The following is a 9,132-nucleotide window of genomic DNA, read 5'->3' as shown; positions in this document are numbered from 1 at the left end:
CGAAGACTACAGTCTGAGTTGTCCGTACTTCATCAAGCTTTGTCGTCTGCCATCTCGAAAGATGTGATCCGTCCAGTCATTCTTCTCAGAAAGCAAGGAGTTGGGAGGAAAACTGATGATCTGTGAGTTATAACAGAATTGGGAAATAGTGGATGCCGTGTTCACGTTGCCATTAGGATAGATTTTTCCTTTTGTGCGCAATTACCTCTTTCTAGGAATTGCCTCCCAATGTATTTGCCTTTTCAGGCACATTTTCAATCAATAAAAGTCGTTATTCAGATAAATGGCTCTTTTGTTTTTATTTTTACTGTTTTGTTTGCAAAAATGTCCGAATTTTTGATAAGCATTGCATATAAAAACATGAAGGCTAAACAATAGCTTGCAGGATGACAAAACATTTGAAAATCATTTTGAATGTTGAGGACACTTGAGCGTATCTTGTCCATGTATCCCCTGGGGGCATTTTGTTGTGCTGCTTTTCAGGTTGGCATCTGTGAGGACGTTTCCTCAGCAGATATTTTCCCCAAGCAAGTTTGGAAGCTATCAGAGCTATGTTCCCCTGCGGAGACGTCTGTGGATAGTGCCTTCTATTCCCCAACAGGTCTAAGGATTGCCTATCCCCAGCAGGCCTGTATTTGCCGATTTCCTCCCCGAGTGAGGCAGGTTCATTGAAATTTATCTCCAGCATTTATCCTATCTGTGGACTGAAGGATATCCCCAGCGGAGTTTACCTTTCCCCGGCAGCAGTGATATTCTCCAACATGAGTGAGAAGTCGTTGCTCTCCCTGCAGAGTCTCCCCGCAGAGTTGGAGTACCCAATCAGTTTTGGCTCCCCAGCCGGAGTTTTTCATCATTTTTGCATTTTTGCATTTTTAGTGATCATTGCATCCTCAAACTGCGTAGCATTCCCATTCAATATGGAACATTACGCCATAGAAAAATTCAAACATATGCATTCATGTGTTAACCTCACCAGACCGTATCCCCGGCAGAGGCGGATCATTTCATTCAACATCAGCACAGCAAGTCTGCTACAGTTGCTCTTGACAGCATTCAGGATTGATATCCCCACAAAAGTTTATTACCTCACCCGTTGGTGACAGAAAGTTTGTTTCTCCCCAGTGAGACCCCTAGCAAGTGGTCAACCTTGCCTTGACATATCTAAAATGTCGTTCTTGTGATACCGGTAAGTGTCATACTAGCACCCGCGTGTGTTTCTTTGTTTGGTGTCGGTAAACACCATTATTTCGGTGTCTGTAAACATCGAGTATTCTCCCCAGTCATCAGTAAATGTCTGGTCATCATTTTTGGTGTCGGTAAACACCATTGTTTCGGTGTCTGTAAACATCGGGTATTCTCCCCAGTCATCGGTAAATGTCTGGTCATCATTTTTGATGTCGGTAAACACCATTGTTTCGGTGTCTGTAAACATCGGGTTTTCTCCCCAGTCATCGGTAAATGTCTGGTCATTTTTTGATGTCGGTAAACATCATCTTTCGATGTCGGTAAACATCGAGTCTTTTCTGCAGTCATCGGTAAATGTCTGATAATCCCCAGCTAGAGATCCCCAGTAGAGTCATCGGTAAATGTCCTATCTGGTTTCCAGTTGCAAATATTTGTTTTTTCCCTTAGTGAAGTGTTCCCCGGTCATCGGTAAATGTCGAGTCTCATCCCAGTCATCGGTAAATGTCTGGTTATGCTTTGTTTCCTTGTTGATAAAATCAAGATCCCCAGAGGTCGTCGGTAAACGTCTTGTCTGATTACACCACAAAGATTTTGTTCCTCCCCAAGTGGAGACGCCATCGGTAAATGGCCCTGTATGCTTCGATATCGGTAAATATTGAATGCCCAGTTTTATCCGCCATCGGTAAATGGCCCCGTTTTCTTCGATATCGGTAAATATCGGATCCCCAGTTGCAGTAGCCATCGGTAAATGGTCGAGTTGAAGTTGATATCGGTAAATGTCAAGTTTTCTTTGAAGCCGCCATCGGTAAATGGCCTTGCTTCCTTTTACATCAGAAGTTGTTTCCCAGCAGCCATCGGTAAATGGTCTTGCTGAAGTTGATATCGGTAAATATCAAGTTTCCAGTCTTTAACCATCGGTAAATGGTTTCGCTTTTCAGAAGTTGTTTTCCCGGCAGCCATCGGTAAATGGTCTTGCTGAAGTTGATATCGGTAAATATCAAGTTTCCAGTTTCCAACCATCGGTAAATGGTTTCGCTTTTTCTGAAGTTGTCACTCGCAGTCGTCATCGGTAAATGACGTGGTTCTTCTTGTATTATATCCAGTTGGTGCAAATTTCTACGGTTCTTTGGTATTCAATCCCTGTTTACCCTGAAAGTCTGACAGCCGTTGCTATCATCCATTCGGGTTCCCAGCTGATTGAATAGGGGCAGCTGTAGCACCTCAAATTTGCACCTGTCATTGTACATACATTTTCATTATTAGGTCATTAACATTTAACATAGTCCACTGCATAGCATTGCATTGTCCTTTGCCCCAAGTACAAGATCATCAGAAGAATTAGGTCAAACTGGTCAGGAGATCAGTCAGTCAAGCAAGCAAGTGCAATTCTCATTTGAGCCAAGGCCCTAGGGTTGGTCCAACATGTTCACATGACCTAGGGGTCCTTTTGGAGTGTTTTGGTCAAGGATTGGATGTTCAGAAGTCATCAGTCATGGCTCAGTTCACCAGAAACCCTAAAAGTCAACTGTTGGTCAACTGTGCATTTAATCAGTGATTTGATGGTGGAAATTGGTTTGAGAGGTCTCATTCATGTCCAAATAGGCCTCATATATCATGTCAAACACCATCATGGAAGAATTTGAAGCCAAATCAGAAATTTCCAAAAATAGAAACTGGACCTGTAATTGAAACTTGCCAAAAATGGAAACTTCTTGATCCCAAACTTACATCATGATACAAGCTTCAAATGAATTTTTGCCCAACATGAAAGTTGAATATCTTGTTCTCCCATTTCCAAAAAGTCCAAGAACACTCAATTCCCATGTATGGTTGGCAAGTTATGATAAATTCATTCTCCAAAATTTTTGAACTTCAAAAGGCCATATCTCTCAAACCATTTGGCCAATTTGGGTGGGGTTTTTTTGCAACAAGTCACATTTGATCCCCTCTTTCCAGATATGCAACCATCATTCACCAAAACATTACCAATCAAAATGGCATTTTTGGACTTGCATGAATTAATTTCAAGTGAGGTTGAAAAATGAGTTTCAAAATTAACCACTTCCAACCAATTCTACCAATCAAATATGTTCAGAAATCATATTTTGGACATGTTCAAGGCCCATTTTCGTGCAGTACATACACCCATTTCCAACTTGCTTGAAAATTGGCAAAAGGACACTTTTCACCAACTCCATTCCACTTTTTCATGAACCTTGATTAAGTACCATTGAACAGAGTATATATTCATCATTTTCTCTCTGAAGGAAACCCTAGCAGCCACTCTCACCAACAGAAAACCTCATTTTCTCAAACACACTCATTTTTCTTCATTTGGCATTTTTGCTGAAAACTTTCAAAGAACACAAGCCTTGGTCGATTGTTCCATCATACTCCATCGTTTTTGGAGCTGTAGCAAACACTATCTTTCAACTGTAAGCAACGATTCATGGACTGTTTCTTCAAAGCTCCTCTAATGGCAGAACTCGTGTGCATCCAAACCAAGCATTCTTGAGCTTGAAACCTTCCACCATTCACTTATTGGAGCTTGGACCTTCACCTGTTTTAAGCATTTGGAGCCAAACAACATCAGAATTGCAACTGCACTTCAGGATTGGTAAATTTTCGATCTCCTTATTTCATCAAATCAATACATGCTTTAGAAAGGTCTCTCCATGCTGAGCTTCATGATGGTCTTGCTTTTGAGAATGGTTGATTATTTCTGAAGATATGTTGTTTTTAAGTTTGAAGATGAAATGTATTTTTGCTCGATTCATGAGTTGTATTGTGTTTTGGTGAAAATTGATGATGGATTCATGTTAGTTATACTTTGCTGATCATTTTTGTATATCCAATTGTGATTTCTGAAAAAATTTATGGTTGAGTCGAATTTGAGATGATGAAGATACACTGTGCATTCATAAAACCCTAGAACATTGCCTTGCCCAGATTTCTGAACACACTCACGTATGCATGGCCACTATTCATCCATGAACCAATGAGATTATTTCATTTTCGTGGCCAAAACGACCGTGCTTTGTTAAGTGGTTTGGATAATTTCAAAAATGCCATTCGTGGCACATGACTCATTGCATTATATTGTTTTTCTTCATTTAAATTTCATTTTTGATCTCTAACTTTGAAAAATCATATCTCCTCCATTTTAAATCCAATTTGAGTGGGATTTTTTGCATTCTTTTCATCATGATCTGTACTTAATTATCATATTTTTTCCAGAATTTTGTGATCAATGGATTTTATTTGGCATATTGGTTTGTGACATGTATCAATATTGTACACATTTTACCAAAACCTTTGTGAAATAGTCATGACTTATCCTATGGACTTGAAACTTTTTGTGCACAAACTAGACACATTCATGTTTATTTTGATGAAGAGTTTGTGAATTTATCTTATCTGGATTGTGAGTTGTGAATTTTTGAAGTAGGGTGTGACAATTTGTGTCACACCATTGATGTGCAACTTGTTGATTTTTATAGCCATGCCTATTGACCTCCAAATGGATTGATTTTTTGTATGATTGAGCTTGAACATGTCTGGTTTGCATATGATTTTTTGTGGATTTATTTGTGGCATTTCCTAATTGTTTGAGATTTTTCTCCCCTGTTTGGTCTTATGTTGACTTTTTGTAACACATGCTCCCATTTCATTTGTGAAATCCTCATACTTTATTAGATGGACATGAAATTTGATATGTGATTACTAGACATCTTAAGCTTTGCCATGGTTTTAGTCCCATTCATTTCTCATATGCCATCACTGATTTATGATTTTTTCAAGTTGATGCATGTTTGGTTGACTTCTTTGAGCATGCTCAAACTTGCCTTGCCTTTCTGATTTTCATTGACCTATTTGCCTTGATCCAAATGAGTTGAAATTTGACATGCATATCATTCTATGGGTTGTAATTGACCATGATTTATTTGGTGATTTTTGGAAATGTTTAAGATTGCTTTTGAGCTAAGTCTTGCTGTTGACTTCTATGAGCTTCTGTTTGCAATACCTTGAACTAACTTGTTCATGAAATGATGATGATAATTGATATGAATGTGAAACCAATTGGTATTGTTTCTTGATTGTTTGAACATGATTTTGGATGCTTTCCACTTGCTGTTTTAATGTTTTCATTCCCTTTTGACCCTAGGCTTGCCCTAGTGGTCCTGCTACTCACATTTGAGTTCATGTTTTCAGGTTGACCAACAATTAACCAATGAGACCAATACAAATTGATTGAGTTTGCCTGCTTTATCATGACTAACCTATTTGTTTTGTAGGTTGCTTGGCTCACATGCCTTGAGCTCTGTGCATTGCACATTTATCTGCTTGTGTTGACTGTTGACCTTGGTTTCATTTTGATTTAACTTTGACTTGTGTACTAATGTTGTTTGACTGGTTTCAGGTACTTTTAGTTGCTTAGTTCCTTGTGAACTTTTGCTTTGCTTTGCTTAATAAGCAATTTGCATTGAGGTATAATTTCCTTACTCCATGTAGTCTGGAAGACCTGGCCGGTTACTTGGCCAGGCAACTGTCTGAAGTCCTCCTTAAGAGGCGATGTTTGTGACTGTTTACATTTGTCCTGTACATATTCAAAGACCTCCTAAGTGAAGAGGCATTGGCAGACACAAGGGATGTGCAATCCATCCCCTGCTATTCTGTGTGTCATCTACTTTGCTCACACCACTGTGTTGACGCATTGCAGATACAAACCCAAGATCTTGTACAATTGTACAGTTGAGTCAGTTTCAAATGTGTAGAAGGGTTCCCACCTTCTGAACCCACACATTCTTGTCTTAAGCTCTCCCAGGCCAGGGATAAGAGCTGTGAAGTCTTATCTTCACTCACCTTTCATCTGCTTCACCTTAGCCCCTCAATGGCAAGGTTAAGAGCTAACACTACCCAGTTCCAGTGGTTTGTTTGTTGAGGTTGATATGACCCCTCGACTAAAACCTAACCTTGTTTGAGCCCATTGCTTGCATGTAGTGTGTGCTACCTGTGTTTGTGTGTTTGTTTGACTTGCTTCCTGTGCAAGTTAGGTTTGCTTTAGCTTGCTTCCTGTGCAAGTTAGAGGTGGCTTGCTTCCTGTGCAAGTCATGTTTAGGATAGGCTTGCTTCCTGTGCAAGTTAGCTAGAAACCTTAACTTAGGGATGATTTGCATGATAACATCTAGGCTCGAGTCGTAGTCTCCCTAGTTGTGTCTCCCTCTGTTATCTGGTTAGGCTAGTCCTTTATCCCTCTGTAGGGGAACTACGTCGCCCTGATCCTCATACCAGATGAGGTACGTAGGCAGGAGATGAGCTGATCTCTCCGGGCGCCTGTGTCTTTGTTTTGTCTTGTTGTGTGCTTGGAAGCTGATGTAAGTCCATCGAGTGGCATTCGGGTTCCAGTGTGCGTGTGTTTGGTTCGAATGCTGATGTAAGTCCATTGATTGGCATTTAGGCTCCACGTTTGCCTTTGCCTGTGTTTGTTTGTGTGCGTGTCAGCCGAGCTACGAATGCTCTGATTCTTCTCTCGTCCGAGAAGATACGTATGCATAGGATGCGACATCCTAGCGAGCATGTGTCGTTTCCCCAGTCCGAACTACTTCGACTCTGATGTCTATGCCTGATAGACTAAGTAGGCCCAGGATGCGACATCCTGCCGAGTCAGTCTTGTTTGTTTTCTTGTGTCTTTTCCAGCCAGTGTGTGTGTGTTTGAGCAGTGTTTTAGCAACCATTTTCCTTCCTATTGTGCGTGGATCCCGTCGAGTACGACGGATGCGTAGGGGTGCTAATACCTTCCCTTCGCATAACCGACTCCCGATCCCATTCTCTCTGGTCGCGAGATCATGTTCTTTCCAGGTTTACTCTGAGCGTTTCCTTTCCCTCTTTTGGGATAAATAACGCACGGTGGCGGCTCTGTTGTTCTTGTTTCCCGCCGGTTTTTCGCGTGATGCGACAGCTGGCGACTCTGCTGGGGATATTCTAGAAGTCGACCTCTTGCTGGTCCATCTTCCCTAAGCGAGTCTCTCCTAGCGCTCTCTAAGATAGAGTTTGGTTGCTTTTACTGTTATTTATTGCATTCCTTTATTTATTGTTTGCATTAATGTTTGGACGAACGACGTTACTACGCAATCTACCGGATGCTCGACCTTTAGAGACTTACTCGCCTGTAGTAGAAGGAGTAAACGTGTTCTTAGGAGAAGAAAAATCAATGAGTTGGTAGGGTTAGGGATGCTCATGCAAAAAGGAAATCCTAGACGAAGGAACCTGCATAAAGTAAACACACAAAACATTGTCTCCTATCGAGGTCTTCCAGCTAAGAAAACGGTAAAAATACGGGAAAATGTAAAAGTGCCACACAGATAAAGATCCGAAGCAACAGTAATTAACGGAACAAGGAAACCCTGAGATCCTTCCAAGCTAACACCATCAAAGAAAGTGAGTCAGTACAGGTAATCGGAATGAAACCTCCAGGTGGTATCCCACAAATAAAGTGGAACACCAGGCAAACAATCTCTACAAGAGTCATATGAGCCCTCACAAAACAAAACTCAACAAACAGGTTAGAGAAATAAAATAGGGTAACCAAGAGTTGCCCCCAAATCAAAATGTAACCACATGAATCATGCCATTAAAATTCACAAAAAAGCTCACAAAAAGCAACCAAGGGTAGGAGGCCTAAACCTCTTGTCAAACATATGCATCAAAAGGGTATCAAATTCACCCATAATACCTCATACATTTAGAGCATTCAAATTAAAGGCATAAAGATGATGGATATAGGGCAAACCTGATTGGAGAGATCGGTTGAAATCAAATGGCACGGCTGGATTTGCAAACCAATGTTAGGGTTTGCTTGAGCTGAAAGTGTGTGAGTCAGAATGAACCTTTCAGAGTTGCCTGGAGGTTGCTCTGAACTCTGTTAGCTCTTCTCTCACTATCTTTTTCCCCAGGGTTCTTCTCTCACTATCTTTTTCCCAGACAGGGTAATAGGAATAGAATGCCTTTTGTTTCACTGAAACTCTGAATTTATAACCTGATTTTTGTGGACCTGTGGGCTCAAATGAGAGAGGTCCAAGTCCAAAATTTTTCTTTTATTTATTTATTTATTTATTTTTTTTCTTTTTTTTTTCGTTTTTCATTTTTTTTTTCAAAACACGCGGGCTTCGCCTAGCGAGCATAACAGCTCATGAACAAACCTTTGCCCCTTCAAGATTAACGTTTTGACTGACGAATGGACCCCTGTTGGAAGTAACTCAAGTCTTTCCCTTGTGTTGACTGATCATCTAAATAGAGCCCACAAAGTGTCCTGGATGATGTTCAAGCTTCTTGGATCCGATTCCGATTGCCATGATGAAATGCAAATGCTAAATGACCTAAAAATGAATGCATGCATGAGGTGTAAAGCGTATGCTTCCAGAAAAAATGAGGGTAAATTTTGGGATATTACACATGGATTATCATATGAACTCAAAATAAGGTGTTCTTGAATGTCTCTTGATTAATTTTCTCAAAGTTTGAGGTAGCTTGTTGAAGAAGGCATGAAAATAAACACACGAACCTTTGACTTTTCTTAAGAAGTAAGCCACAAGACTTTGAGATCTCTTGATCTAAATGAGACTGAAAGGTGCTTGAGGACCTTGGATATCATGTTTGAGAGATAAGCCTCTTGAGAATAAATGGTTGAGCAGACTTTGTTGAGGAATCAAAACAAACCCTAGCTAAGGAGCCATGCTTGATGCTCTTGATGGAAAAGCCCCTACCTTGCATAATATATTAAAGAAAACAAAATACATTTTTTCTATTTTGATTAGCGGTTAGATAAGTAATGAATATATAAAGACAAAGGTAAAACACTAACAAATAGGTGTTTGATGATCATTGCAAAAGGCAAACCCAAAGATGAGAGAGAGAGGGGCCAAAGGGTGATCTTGTTTGTATGCAAGG

This window comes from Lathyrus oleraceus, chromosome 1 (genome assembly GCF_024323335.1).
Source record: "Lathyrus oleraceus cultivar Zhongwan6 chromosome 1, CAAS_Psat_ZW6_1.0, whole genome shotgun sequence".
NCBI classification, from domain to species: Eukaryota; Viridiplantae; Streptophyta; class Magnoliopsida; order Fabales; family Fabaceae; genus Lathyrus; species Lathyrus oleraceus.
The sequence above is the reverse complement of the archived record's forward strand: the minus strand, read 5'-3'. Positions refer to the sequence as shown.